The following is a 12,570-nucleotide window of genomic DNA, read 5'->3' as shown; positions in this document are numbered from 1 at the left end:
TGTCACCTGTTGCAGCGACCTTCATGCCACCACCTGCAAGATTCCGGTTCAACGATGGGTGAAGAGGTGAGGGTGGGCTCAGTCCGTCGTCCATCCAGTGGTCAACATGATAAATCTGTACGTTTTCTGCAAATACAGTGCAGTTACCTAATCCTCAGTGTCCTCGGAACACTGTTCCCCAGTCAAAGCCTTTCACTTGATAGCCACGAGTGGCAGTTGTGGTTACGATTTGCTTCTACTAGGACGTTTGGACTGAAACACGAGTTTAATTTGGAAATAATTAAAAACAAATAAGTTGGGGGCCCCAAAGATTTTCTTTTTAGTTGGACTTGAACCGAATGCAGGGATTGCTGAATACCAAAGGCTTCCTATTCTTGATTCCACCCCTTGCCTCTTTCTTTCATCCAATTCAACGTGGGACCACTACCATAAATTGATAGTGCAACCATTCCACCAACCTCGTGGTTCACCTAACCCGTTTCGAGGCAGGGAAATGTTCACATGTCGCAAGTGCACAGGGAGAATACTCTCCACCTGACACAGGCATTTTTATTTTGTTTTCTAGCAAAACACCTCTGCTTCTCGGCTTGTTTGCTGCATGGCGACCGGACTGCTTCAACATGGCTGCTTGCTCAGCATTCAACAGTAATGAAAGTGTAACTGCTGCATCGACTGATGCACTTTCATTAAAAAGATGTCTGCCAGGAAGGAGGGGGATCTCTAAATATAGCAGACAGTTCTCTGCCTGGTGGGCGGAGAGCTTTGTCTTCCCTCGACCTGGTAGATCTCCAGTCAGGGTCTGAATAACTACCTTGGTGTCTTTATAGCAAGGTGGAAACCCATATACAAAGCACTTTGTGTGACTCTGGTGTCGCGCTGTGTTTTAGCTATATCAAAAGGCCACTGTTGAGCCATTTGAAGTTGCTTTTGAATGGTGGTATGAACCAGGCACGTCGAGCCAGTCACATGAACCGGACTTAAACATCACGTGGCACGCTCATGTGCACTGAACAAAAACAACAGCATGCCTACTAATCTCTGTAGGAATCTGCCCATTTGCAATTTCCCTGCTGAGCAGAGAGTCCCTGAGGTAGGGAGCAGTGATCAGAATGCACTGCCGAGAAAACAGAGAAAACAAGACAGCAATCAATAAAACTCCAGTAGCTGAACAGTGCAGCCGGAATGACATGCGCATATCCAGTGCATGGGTAGTTCAGGAATGGCAGTTGACAGACTGTTAAACCTGTTATCTCTTGGCGCGGGTTCCCCTGCCTTTTTGTTTCTGACCTCCCATTTTTTATCCTGTGCTGAATTTCATTTTTGCCAGCTTTAGGACTCAGTTACTTTATCACTGCTGATCAGTGCTAAAGTGCAAGTGCTCCCTATCTAAATTGTATTGGTTATTGGTTTATCCATGATTGGCATATTTCATTTACTAGTAAGTGCCTAGTAAAGTGCACTGTGTGTCCAGGACCTGTAAATCAAATGCTAGTAGTGGGCCTGTAGTACTGATTGTGCCACCCACATGAGTAGCCCTGCAACATGTCTCGGATCTGCCACTGCAGTGTCTGTGTGTGCAGTTTTAAACTGTCATTTCGACCTAGCAAGTGCACCCACTTCCCAGGCCCAAACCGTCCCTTTTTTTCTACACATAAGTCACCTCTAAAGTAGACCCGAGGCAGCCCCATGGGCAGGGTGTGGTGTATTTAAAAAATAGGACATGTTCTGGTGTGGTTTGCCTGTCCTGATAGTGAAATCATGCTAAATTTGGTTTTCACTATTGCAAGGCCTATCTCTTCCACAGGGCAACCTGGGGATTGCCTTGAAATATCTTTTAAGTGTAATTTCCCATTGGGAGCAGATAGGGATATGGAGTTTTGGGGTCTATGAACTTACAATTTAAAAATACATCTTTTAGTGAAGTTGTTTTTTGAACTGTGAGTTTTAAGAAAGTGGGCATTTTCTTGCTTAACCATTCTGTGCCGCTGCCTGTCTGTCTGGGTAAGGATGACAGTTGGGCTGTTTCTGCATTCGTTCTAGAGAGTCACACAAAGAGAGCTGAGGTGTGTCCTGAATATCCTGATAGTTCATCACTAGGCTGATGGGTCTTCCTGAGCTACAGTTGTTGGAGGAGCTGACACTTGCACCCGAATAGTGTTATGCCTGTCCTCACACAAAGCTGTCTCCAACCCCCTGGAGTGTGGCCTGTTGCTTGCTGCTTCTGTCCTGGAACTGAAAGGACTGGACTTGACTTTCTACATCCTGCTTCCAACCGTTCTCCTAAGGCTTGGACTGAGCTTGTCTCCTGTTAAGCAGTCTCAGGAACTTCAAAGACTTCATCTGCCAGTGCCTGGGCTCTTCTGCTAAGAGTCCTAACTCACCAAAGTGGTGCCAACTCCAGTCCCTGGGCCCTTGGAAGTGCAAGCTGGTGATCTGAAGGAGAAAATCTATGCATCAATACGCCACACCAGAAGAATAGGTGGAGCGCCTGTCTCACTGCTCAAAAATTGATGCAGTGCCTGTCTCGTGGCTGCAGAATCGACACAGCGCCTGTTTTACCGTGGTCCATCAACATAACGCTTATGGATTTACCACACATAGTCCCTGGGTAGCAATTTTTCACTGACCCTGCACCTCAGTGAGGATCTGAGGCTGCGCATCTAGAAACTGACGCATCACCTTTGCTGCAAAGAAAGAACAAAAGCATCACCTCCCTTGCCAGTAAGGAACCGATGCATCATCTCCCGTGTGAGGAAAGAGTCAACGCATCACCTCCCCTGCACAGTAAAGAACCTACGCATTGCTTTTCTTCTCCGGCACCTCACCTCCCGTGTGGCCCGCATTGTATTTGTTTTTGATGTATCCTAGGTACTTTGTGCAAAAGAGATACATCCATTAATATCTTTGGATTAAAGTTGCTTAAACTTCTTGAAAGAGATATTTTGACTTGCGTATGTTGGATTTTTTTCGTTTTGGTCTTGTTTTACTCAGATAAATATTGGCTGTTATTCTAAACTGGTGTGGAGTCCTTTTGTAGTGTTTTCACTATGTTACTGTGTGGGTGTACAAATACTTTACACATTGCCTCTGAGATAAGCCTAACTGCTTGAGCCAAGCTACCAGTGGGGGAGCAGCAGAGCAGGGATTATCTTAGCTGTGTGACTCCTTTACCCTGACGGGAGTGAGGGTCCCTACCTGGACAGGGTGCAAACTACTGCCAACTAGAGATAACATTTCTAACGCACACCCTGATCATCAGACAATCATAGGCACGTTCTTGCCATTATTACCATTTTGCTGCGGTTTCAGGATATTAGCCCCCACATATACTCTTTTTTTCTCTTGAAAATAAATTGCTTATGCTCCTACTGTCGACATGTACATCTGCTGCAGGAATCAATGTCTACCTGTGCTGACCATTTGATCCAATCCCTCTTAATCCCTCTTAATGCAAGAGGCTGTTTGCAGGATGCATGCACAAACTCCAGTAACAGGACAAGAGCTCAGTTTATTAGTACACTATAGCAAGGATCTTTCTTCACAGTTTAAAACACACGTTGGCAAAGCCAATAGGTCCAGGCTGAGTTGAGCAGGTAAATGAAGAGAGCAGTTGCGCATGGAGGAGATATGGGAAAAAAACAGGGGTAGAAAGCAAGGAAACATAACGCTGATGGAACACATGTAGTAACATTTTAAAAAGTAATTCCCCCAAGTGAGCAGTGGAAGGCTACACCTTGTCCAGTCAGAACACTGAGACCAACATGCTCCTGGGAGTGGCAAACACAAGAACAGGGAAAGTCATTGACTCATTAGCACATAACTAAGATAGATGACAAAACTACCAAATAATGAGAAAAGGCATGACCCGAAGTCCTCTGTAATGATATTGGAAGCAACAAATCTGCCAAAATAAAGCTCTCTGTAACCAGTTCTTAAACCATTGAGAAGATTAATGAGTACACTCATTATTTAAAGCATTAAGTATCTTTCTTACTCTAATGTAGCTCTTGGGAAGCATCCTGTGCTTTTGAAAGTTATATTCCATAACACAGTGTGTTTCGTTACATAGGATAATGTAACTTGCTATAATTTTATTTTGTTTTTATAGTGTTTACTGTGCTCCTTTTAAGCACTTCATGGATCCTTTGGGGCATTACGTCTGAAGGGTTCCCTGCGGCTTCATCACTGGTGATGGTTTCATGTTAGTGATCAAGCTTAGTAATTTCAATGTGTATTATGGAAAGGTTATGCTAAATCCTTGGATGGTATATATCAGATTTAGGAGTCAGGACATGTGTGGTGAATCAAAGTGACTAGCTGTTCTGCTAGGACATTTACTGTGATATTGTGTTTTGCTTGGGGGTGGAGGAGGACCCTTCAGAGATCATTGTTGGTAATTCACTTATGGACTGGGCAAATTTGTCATAATTGTGCACGTTCTGCCTTCAGTGACTGTCCTTCATTGTTTTCCCCTCACATTCTGGTGATGTGTAAGGAGTGACTAGATATGTGGTCTTTAGCTAATCGCTAACAGTTGTCCAGTTTTTAAAGTTCCTCAGTACCATTTTTCCAAACAGCCTTGTGGGTTGTACATGATGTGTTTGTCCACTAGCCTGGGTGTGTACTACATAAAGTTGCCTTAGGTACCACAACAGTGGGTGTCTCGTCAGATAGCAACAAAAGTTATCTAATTTGTATCTGTTCCTAGAGCATATCCTGGCTAAGAAGCAACATGTAATTGTCCTTGGGGTCTGAAAATCCACCCACCAGAGCAGTCACCACAATACAATATGGAGACTTAAGGAAGCATGCTCAAGTTTTTCCTTCTTTTGTCTTTGTAATTTGTGTCTTTTTTGCGATGCACTGAATGAAAAAATCAAAGTGCCCACTCTTTCAGGTTCTTTCTTTTGTTCTTCCTTTCTTTCTTTTGTTCTTCCTTTCTTTCTTTCTTTCTTTCTTTCTTTCTTTCTTTCTTTCTTTCTTTCTTTCTTTCTTTCTTTCTCTTCCTCCTTAATTATTAGGCCACCATGCAAATACCAGCCTGGATCACAGCAGCTATTCAAATTCTTCGCAGAGCACTCCTTTCCTTGGTAAAGAAGAACTTGGAATTGGAACATAGTAGCAGAACAAGTAGTGATAATGCTGACTCCAAGCATGAGTACCCCAAAGCGCTGGCAAAATGAAGTTGGAAGATTCTCTACCTGGATGTCACCTGCCTTCAAAAAGTGGCATTCAGGGGAAGACAAAGGACGTGGCCTGGCTAGAAATGTCATTATTCATAGCAACTGAATCCATGGACCTTTCAACCCTATCTCCCACCAAATGAAAGTGCTCAGGAATGACTAATCAACAATTCATTGTTAAAATGGTGCTCAAGTGTAGCCCACTTCTGTTACAGATCAAAGGTCTGCTCGGTTCTGTCAGTCCACAGAACTGCCAGTATACTGTCTCCACTGCTTCATGGACATGGACAATAGTCCAGTGGCAGAAATGAGGGCTTGGCTGGTGTTCATCTCCAGGTCAAAGAACAAGTTCTGCACCTTGAAATCACAGTGGAGACGCCTATGCCTCAGTGCACATGCTCGATTAGTGGGATGGATGGGCCATCACAAGCAGATTCACATGCAATTGGGTCACTTAGGGCAGGGGTACACATACCGTTATCAAACAGGGACATTTATGTCCCAACAGCCCCATACTGTAAATAAAATGTGAAACAACCCTTGGGCATACCGAAGAACTTTACCATCACAACACATGTATGGCCCTACTGTTCTTACCTGGACATTTGGAGATGTATATTGCCTGTTTCAACTAGACTGAGACCAACACTGATGTTCCTCTTTATGCCTTATTGTTCTCTTTATGGCTACTTAACCTTTTGTATCATTTGCAGCATCTACTAACCACTGGAAATTGTGTCATAAACATAGACCAACCTCTCTGTTGAATGCAAAACAAAGTGTTTCTGATCCACAGTGTGTGCCCCACTAATCGTGGCTGACTATGCAGTGGTCTAGCCCTTGCTTGCCCCAAAAGCTATGTGCATCCTGAGCTTGTAGACATTTATCTTGAGGCCTATACCCTTTGCCCTACCTTTTGAACAGCCATAACTGCACGGAAGGCCAAAACCCACCCATCTTCTTCCAGCTGCAAGATTGACTACACCTTGGTAAGAGATGTTATCCGTGTGTCATTAACTTTAATGGAGCTCTAGGTAGAGTTAAAGGTTCAGTACACCCTATCCCAAGTTTAACAGAGGTACCTAATCTTCCCGAACAACCTTGCATTGAAATGTACTTGTTGTAATTAATAGTTCATGAGATAGCTGTTTGAAAGGTAGCCGAAGATCCTAAAATGTCACTGAAGATGGAATGTTTAGACCTTGATTGGTAGATATTAGTCTGGAAATCCAGGTACACCGGGAACACCATAAAAAGTCAAAAACAATGTTTAGAAACTGAAACATGTAGACTACTGCTACGTTTTAATAGGTTCTAGTTGCACTTTGTTGACTTTAATTCAACTATAATAGACTTAACCTTATTTGACTTATCTAAACATGGTGCATGACTCAAGGCTAACAAGAGATTGTTCTCTCCAAGGTACCAAGGTACCCCGGGGTCATCTTCATAGACTCCCATGCTAATTTAAATCATCACCTTAAACAGCCTCCGAGCAACATGCTGTTCTAAAACCAGAGATCAACACTGCCCCCACCTTTCCTATGAGACATTCCGGAACTTACCCAAACTGATTCTCCATTATTTTCCAAACTGGTTTTAAACAATAATGAACCGAGATAAAACTATGTCCGGTCATAAGTTTGAAAATGTAATGCTAGGTTCTGACAACGTAAACCATTGTCTTAGTGTAACTGACTGCTACAGCCAAGTTTTCTCGCTCAAGCTGGCTGTTTATAAATGGACGTGCGCTTCTACCACAATTTAGAGCTACTCTTTCACATCTTGGCTTTCAAAGCGGGAAAGAGTTGTTAGCTTGCCCAGTGTAAAACGTTTGTTTCCTTGTATTAACAGAAGTTCTTATTCTTTTCTCTTGTATCTGGCACCTATGTACGACTTTTGTTTTCCCAAATCAATGTGATTTCTATTGAAAGCCTGTGTGTAAAATAATGTATATTTTAGATTTGTCCTTGATCAGCAGCACTAGTTTTCATACGTCTGAGAGAGACCTCCTTGTTGGCTGTTTCTGACTCGCATATATATATATTCTGAGTGTTATTAAATATTTTAGGGCTTTAGTTGGTTTGTGCATAGAGTTCTGTTACACTGACAATTTTATGTAACTATGAATATTCTATTCATTTTTCAAAGTAATAACCCTCGATGGAAAGTCAAACTATATTTTGTGTAAATATTATTTTGTTCTGTATCTTGACTTAACCGCCACAGTATCTCCCATGAACTAGGCCTTGACTGCGCAAACAAGTTGAACATGAAAGTTAAGGCGGCTCGTTAAGCCCCCACTCCTATCACAGACCAGGCGCCCGTCGACTAGGTCACTCAGAAGAAAGCACATTCAGGCTTACTTTTCATACCTAAATTGGCCACTCCCAACTTCAAGGTTCGCGAAAACATTACCCTTTATTAAAGGTGCGCTATTTGTGTTATGTATGTGCCATTTCATTTCCCCCACTGTGCAATTCTACAACAAATGTGGACATTTCTTATCTTATTGGGCGTCTAGCTTTTCCTGAAGTCGTTCCAGACTGGAAATTCCTCCGATGTCGGACACTTGAACAATTAAATTCCACTCCTGCTCAGTTTCATCCCGTGCCCGGGTTGGCAGCCGTGGTGTGCGAACATTTTTCCCCCTCGGCAGCCTGTGGCGCTGGCCGCTCACTGCACCCAACCTTTGAACATCAACATTTTTTCATTGAATGTCGACGTGTTTGACTGCAAAGAGCACCAGGGGCTTTTTTGTTTATAATAAAGCCATTCTTGGTTAATGTTTAACTCCTAGGAAACTCAGATTCTGTTACAGATTACACAAAACTTGTGTAACGTTGACACTTTTGTGTCCTTGCCTTTCAGAGGGACTGACTGGCCTGGGGGGGAAATACTGATATCATTTGAAAGGCTGTTGCCTGTGCAAGGCCCTTAAGGATATGGAGTCAATTAAATGTTCAGACCCTTTTATTGATGTTTCACCGTCTTGAGGGAACAACCTCCTTATAAGAGGCATTGTAACCAGGCGCATAGCTATCAATGGTGCGTCAGGTGCAGTGGCACCGGGGCCAAGGGCTGTGAGGTTCTCCACTATATTCTAACTATGGACATTTTCACTACCGATCAGAGGACAGTAGAGACATTTTCCATGCTTGCATTAGGGACCTTGCCGCTCTCTCCTTATGTCACATCTGCATTCCAGTCTTGGTAGAGAATGGAAGCCCCGACAATAGTGCGGTTTCCCTCTACGAGGAGAGAGCTGCTGAAGCCCGTTAAACCTGGACAGGTGGCTGCTGGACAGCATACAATACATCATATGGCGACAAGCCCCCAGGCGACCATTAGGTTTTTTGTGCCTTTGGGAGAAAGTAAATACTACCCAACTAGTCCAGCTACTCTCAATGACAACTTTTTTTAGTTTGACTGTTCTGAGTGGTGACAACTAGTTTGATTGTGTGTTTGTGTCTATTGGAAGTAGGGCTTCGCGTTACCTTTCTCCTGATCTTTGCACAGCTCGAGGCACTCGCCTTCTGTTCTTGTGCTTGCCAACTCTTTGGGCCTCAGCTTATTGTCATGAAATCTGCTAAACCTGAAGGACTTGGACTTTTCCCTCTGGAGGTCACCTCTCCTACTTCCCACACAGAGCAGCAGGATACAGACCCCCCCTAAATCCCTCACATACATGCTACTGGCTGTGGTCAAGCAGAATTCTCCAGTTGTAAATGAAGAAAGATGACTCAGTAGGAACCAGTAAGAGTCTTCCAGAAAGATTCTGCAGTTCACTCGACAAACCCAATGCAACAGAGCAGGTCAGTACCTCCGGGCATCTCCAGGTGACCTGCCTGGTTCACCTACACATTGATGCAGTAACATCAACGTCATTAGTGATGGCGCTGGTGCATTCTCCTGGTTTTAGGCAGGGGCATGGACCAAGAATGGGCACAGGATGAGAAGCATGGGGCCTCAGAAAATACATTGCGGTATTCTAGGGATCTGGGAGAAAACAAGCTGATCCTTGAGAGACCCATTCTCCAATACTCAACATACACAAGATCCTAATAGTTATAAAGTACACTGGGGCAAGAAACCAAAGACAAACTTCTCGCAACGATTCAATCATGGATCAAGGAATCTTTCCTAACCCGTATCCAAGTAGAATACTTAAGTTAGTGAATTTACCTCCTGGACTACATTGAGTACTAGCTGAAAAGGGCCTTCTGACACTGACAGTGTAGGGTTCAGTAATGTAATCATAATTTCTGTTCTGGATGCATATAGTAATTGCGGTTTGTTAATCAACTCACTGGTACTCATTTTATCAGCTTCAAAAAAAAAGAAGGATCAACTTGCCTGGGTTCGACCCTGTGACATGGAGATGTTCTGCACGATGTACCACACTCCGTTCATTGCATTATCTTTTTATTTAAATTTGCTTTATTTGACAGGTCAGAAGTGCACCATGTTTCTTTGAAAAGGTACTCTGTGGATGCCAGCGGTAACTTTGAACATAAAGGGGGTCATTACGACCCTGGCGGCCGGCTGTAAGGTGGCGGTAACACCGCCAACAGGCTGGCGGTGTTCCGCCAGCAATTATGACCGTGGCGCAATAGCCACGGCCATACCGCCGGCCCCTCCAACATACCAAGCACGGTGCAAGCACTGCTGCCCTGGGGATTATGAGTCCACGACCGTCAGCCTGTCCGTGGCGGTAAACACCGCCATGGAAAGGCTGGCGGTAAGGGGACTTGGGGTGCCCCTGGGGGCCCCTGCACTGCCCATGCACTTGGCATGGGCAGTGCAGGAGCCCCCAGGCATAGCCCCGTTGCGCATTTCACTGCCCGAATTTCGGGCAGTGAAATGCGCGACGGGTGCTACTGCACCCGCTGCACATCAGCATTGCCGCCGTCTCTATTACGAGCCGGCAGCAATGTTGATGTGACATTTCTGCTGGGCCAGCGGACGGTAACACTGTTACCGTCCGCTGGCCCAGCGGAAATGTCATAATAGGGAGCCAGGAATACCGCCAGCAATGGCGGTATTCTGTCTCCCGCAGCCTCGGCGGTCTTTTTGCAAGACCGCCGAGGTTGTAATGACCCCCAAAGTCTCTTTGGGTGACTATGCAATGGCCATTTTTTACCGCCACCTTTTCCTGCAGCCAACAGAGTTACGCCATCGAACTTGCAATTTTTTTTAAAGAATGAAACACCCTGTACTGTTTTAAATCCTTTATGAACCGACTGTCATATTTGCTTGCTCTTCCTACATTCTTGATCTGTCCCCTAGATATAATGAAATCAGCTTTGCTGATTCCTTTTTATTATTAAAATGTTTAAAGCTAAATAAAATGGCTCTCCATCCCAATGTTTGTACTGCTTAAATTGTACCACAATCATTATCTGTACCTCAGCACTCCAAAAGGGAAGTTTTAGTTTAGTTCAAGTTAATACGTTTTCAGGTGAAAGGACTGAGAGGAGAAATACAGCAAGAAATTATGCTAGCTAAGGCTCTGGCCAGTTGCAATTGCAGAATTTCTTATTTACAAAATAGAATTGCAGATGGGTAGCTATCAACAACAGAGTTACTTTCATTTCAAGCCTTTTTAGTATGATCACAGACAAGGAGTGTAAAACCTGAGCTGTTTATGGTGGCATATTGAATCATGAGGTGCAAAAGACACCTTAGTTGCGTTCTACCCTACTATAAGTTTATTTGGTGTACGGGCCACCCTTCAGTCCACTGCACTGCTACGCAGTTCCCAGGTTTTATATGCCAAAGTGATAGGAATCAACAAGACCTGTAACAAATAAGGTCTTCCTTCAGAAAACATAGTCTCCCTAGTGCCTCCCTTTTAGGTCTACCATCAGACCTCACCAAATATATTAAGTGATATTTAAGGCCCTGCCATCATGTCCTTCCTGCTCTGGGGCTCCTATCTCTTTTTAACTTGAATTTCATTAAAACATGGTGTCCTAGTTCTCTGAGCCGTTTTCCTTAAGTGCATCTCTTTACCACTACTATATTTTAAAATCTTACCTGGTGTCCTGTCATTTTCTCTCACCTCCATGTGACCTTCTCCACGACCCGAGTATCCAAGTGCACAGCTGTACACTAGCAGAGAGACAGTACTTGACTGACTCTGTTAGGCAGTCTCACTGCTCAGCCCAGCTAACTTACAGGTGCCTGCACAGACCCTGCAGAAGCAGGGGACATGGTGGCTGGTGATGCCATAGTCTAATGATCCACTACACCACTTCTCTTTGGTTTATGGGGTTGAAGTGGAAAGGGAAATCAAATGGAGTGAGCGATATCAGAAGGATACATGGGATGTGGTGGACAATTGTCCGCTATTCCACCTCCTTCCTAGGTCCTGTGGGAAAGCATAATTCATAGGGAGGTGGTACAGTCTGATTGATTAATAGGTGGTTAGATGTCCAGGAGTGAAATCATTGCCTATAGTTAAAAAGTGATAAAGAATTCAAATCCAGCTCTCCTAACCTGCATGGGATCATATACCCCAACTCTTTTGCTAACACCTCTTCAATCCGCAGGAAAACAATACTTGGCATAATTTAATTAAAAAAAAAAATACCCCATATCCTCCCACGCTTTTCTGCCCCTAAAACACCAGTGCTTGACATCAAGCCACCAGTCACCCATACATCCAAAAATCAATGCCTGGGGTTTCATTCCCTCTTCAACTCTCCCGTGCCACATGTGGCACAGAGAGAAAGTACTTGATCACTCCAACATAGTGGTGAGTAGGCAATGTTTATTCAATTCAAGACAGCAATGATGGGCATAACATGAGCTCCTACCTCAGATGCCACATCATCAGTGCGAGAGTGGAGAGCAGACTATGTGTTGTCAGTGGGTATGTTGAGCCACTGATAGAAAGAGAGACAGCGGATGTAGACCTGAAAGCATTGCTTGCCACTCCACCACAACCCCTGTATCTGTTTAAATGGAGGGGTAGGTGAGGTAATGCAGGAGAGACGTTGGGTTATCATTTGCCATTCTACGGCCGCTTCAAATCTATCGAAACCGATAGGAGGTGGTGGACCATAACTCATTGATGCACCAGCTTCAGAACCTGGTTTTCCACAGCTATAACGTAATGGTATGTCAGAACAGTGAAAATAAAGTTTCAAAGTAATTGTCTACTTTACAAGCAAAGTCATGCATAACAACTGATATTTCAACATAATTGGTATAAACAATTGAGACAATCACAGAAACTGAATGTCTTGAGAACATTGCCACTATCTAGACTTACTATCTGACCAAGGTGGAAATAAATGTATTCTGTGGAATGGGAACCCTTTGCAGTAATGTAGTTGTTTAGGATCAACATTAAACATAGATAGCTCGAAGCAATAGTAAT

This window comes from Pleurodeles waltl, chromosome 7, assembly GCF_031143425.1.
Source record: "Pleurodeles waltl isolate 20211129_DDA chromosome 7, aPleWal1.hap1.20221129, whole genome shotgun sequence".
In the NCBI taxonomy this organism is placed as follows: Eukaryota; Metazoa; Chordata; class Amphibia; order Caudata; family Salamandridae; genus Pleurodeles; species Pleurodeles waltl.
The sequence above is the reverse complement of the archived record's forward strand: the minus strand, read 5'-3'. Positions refer to the sequence as shown.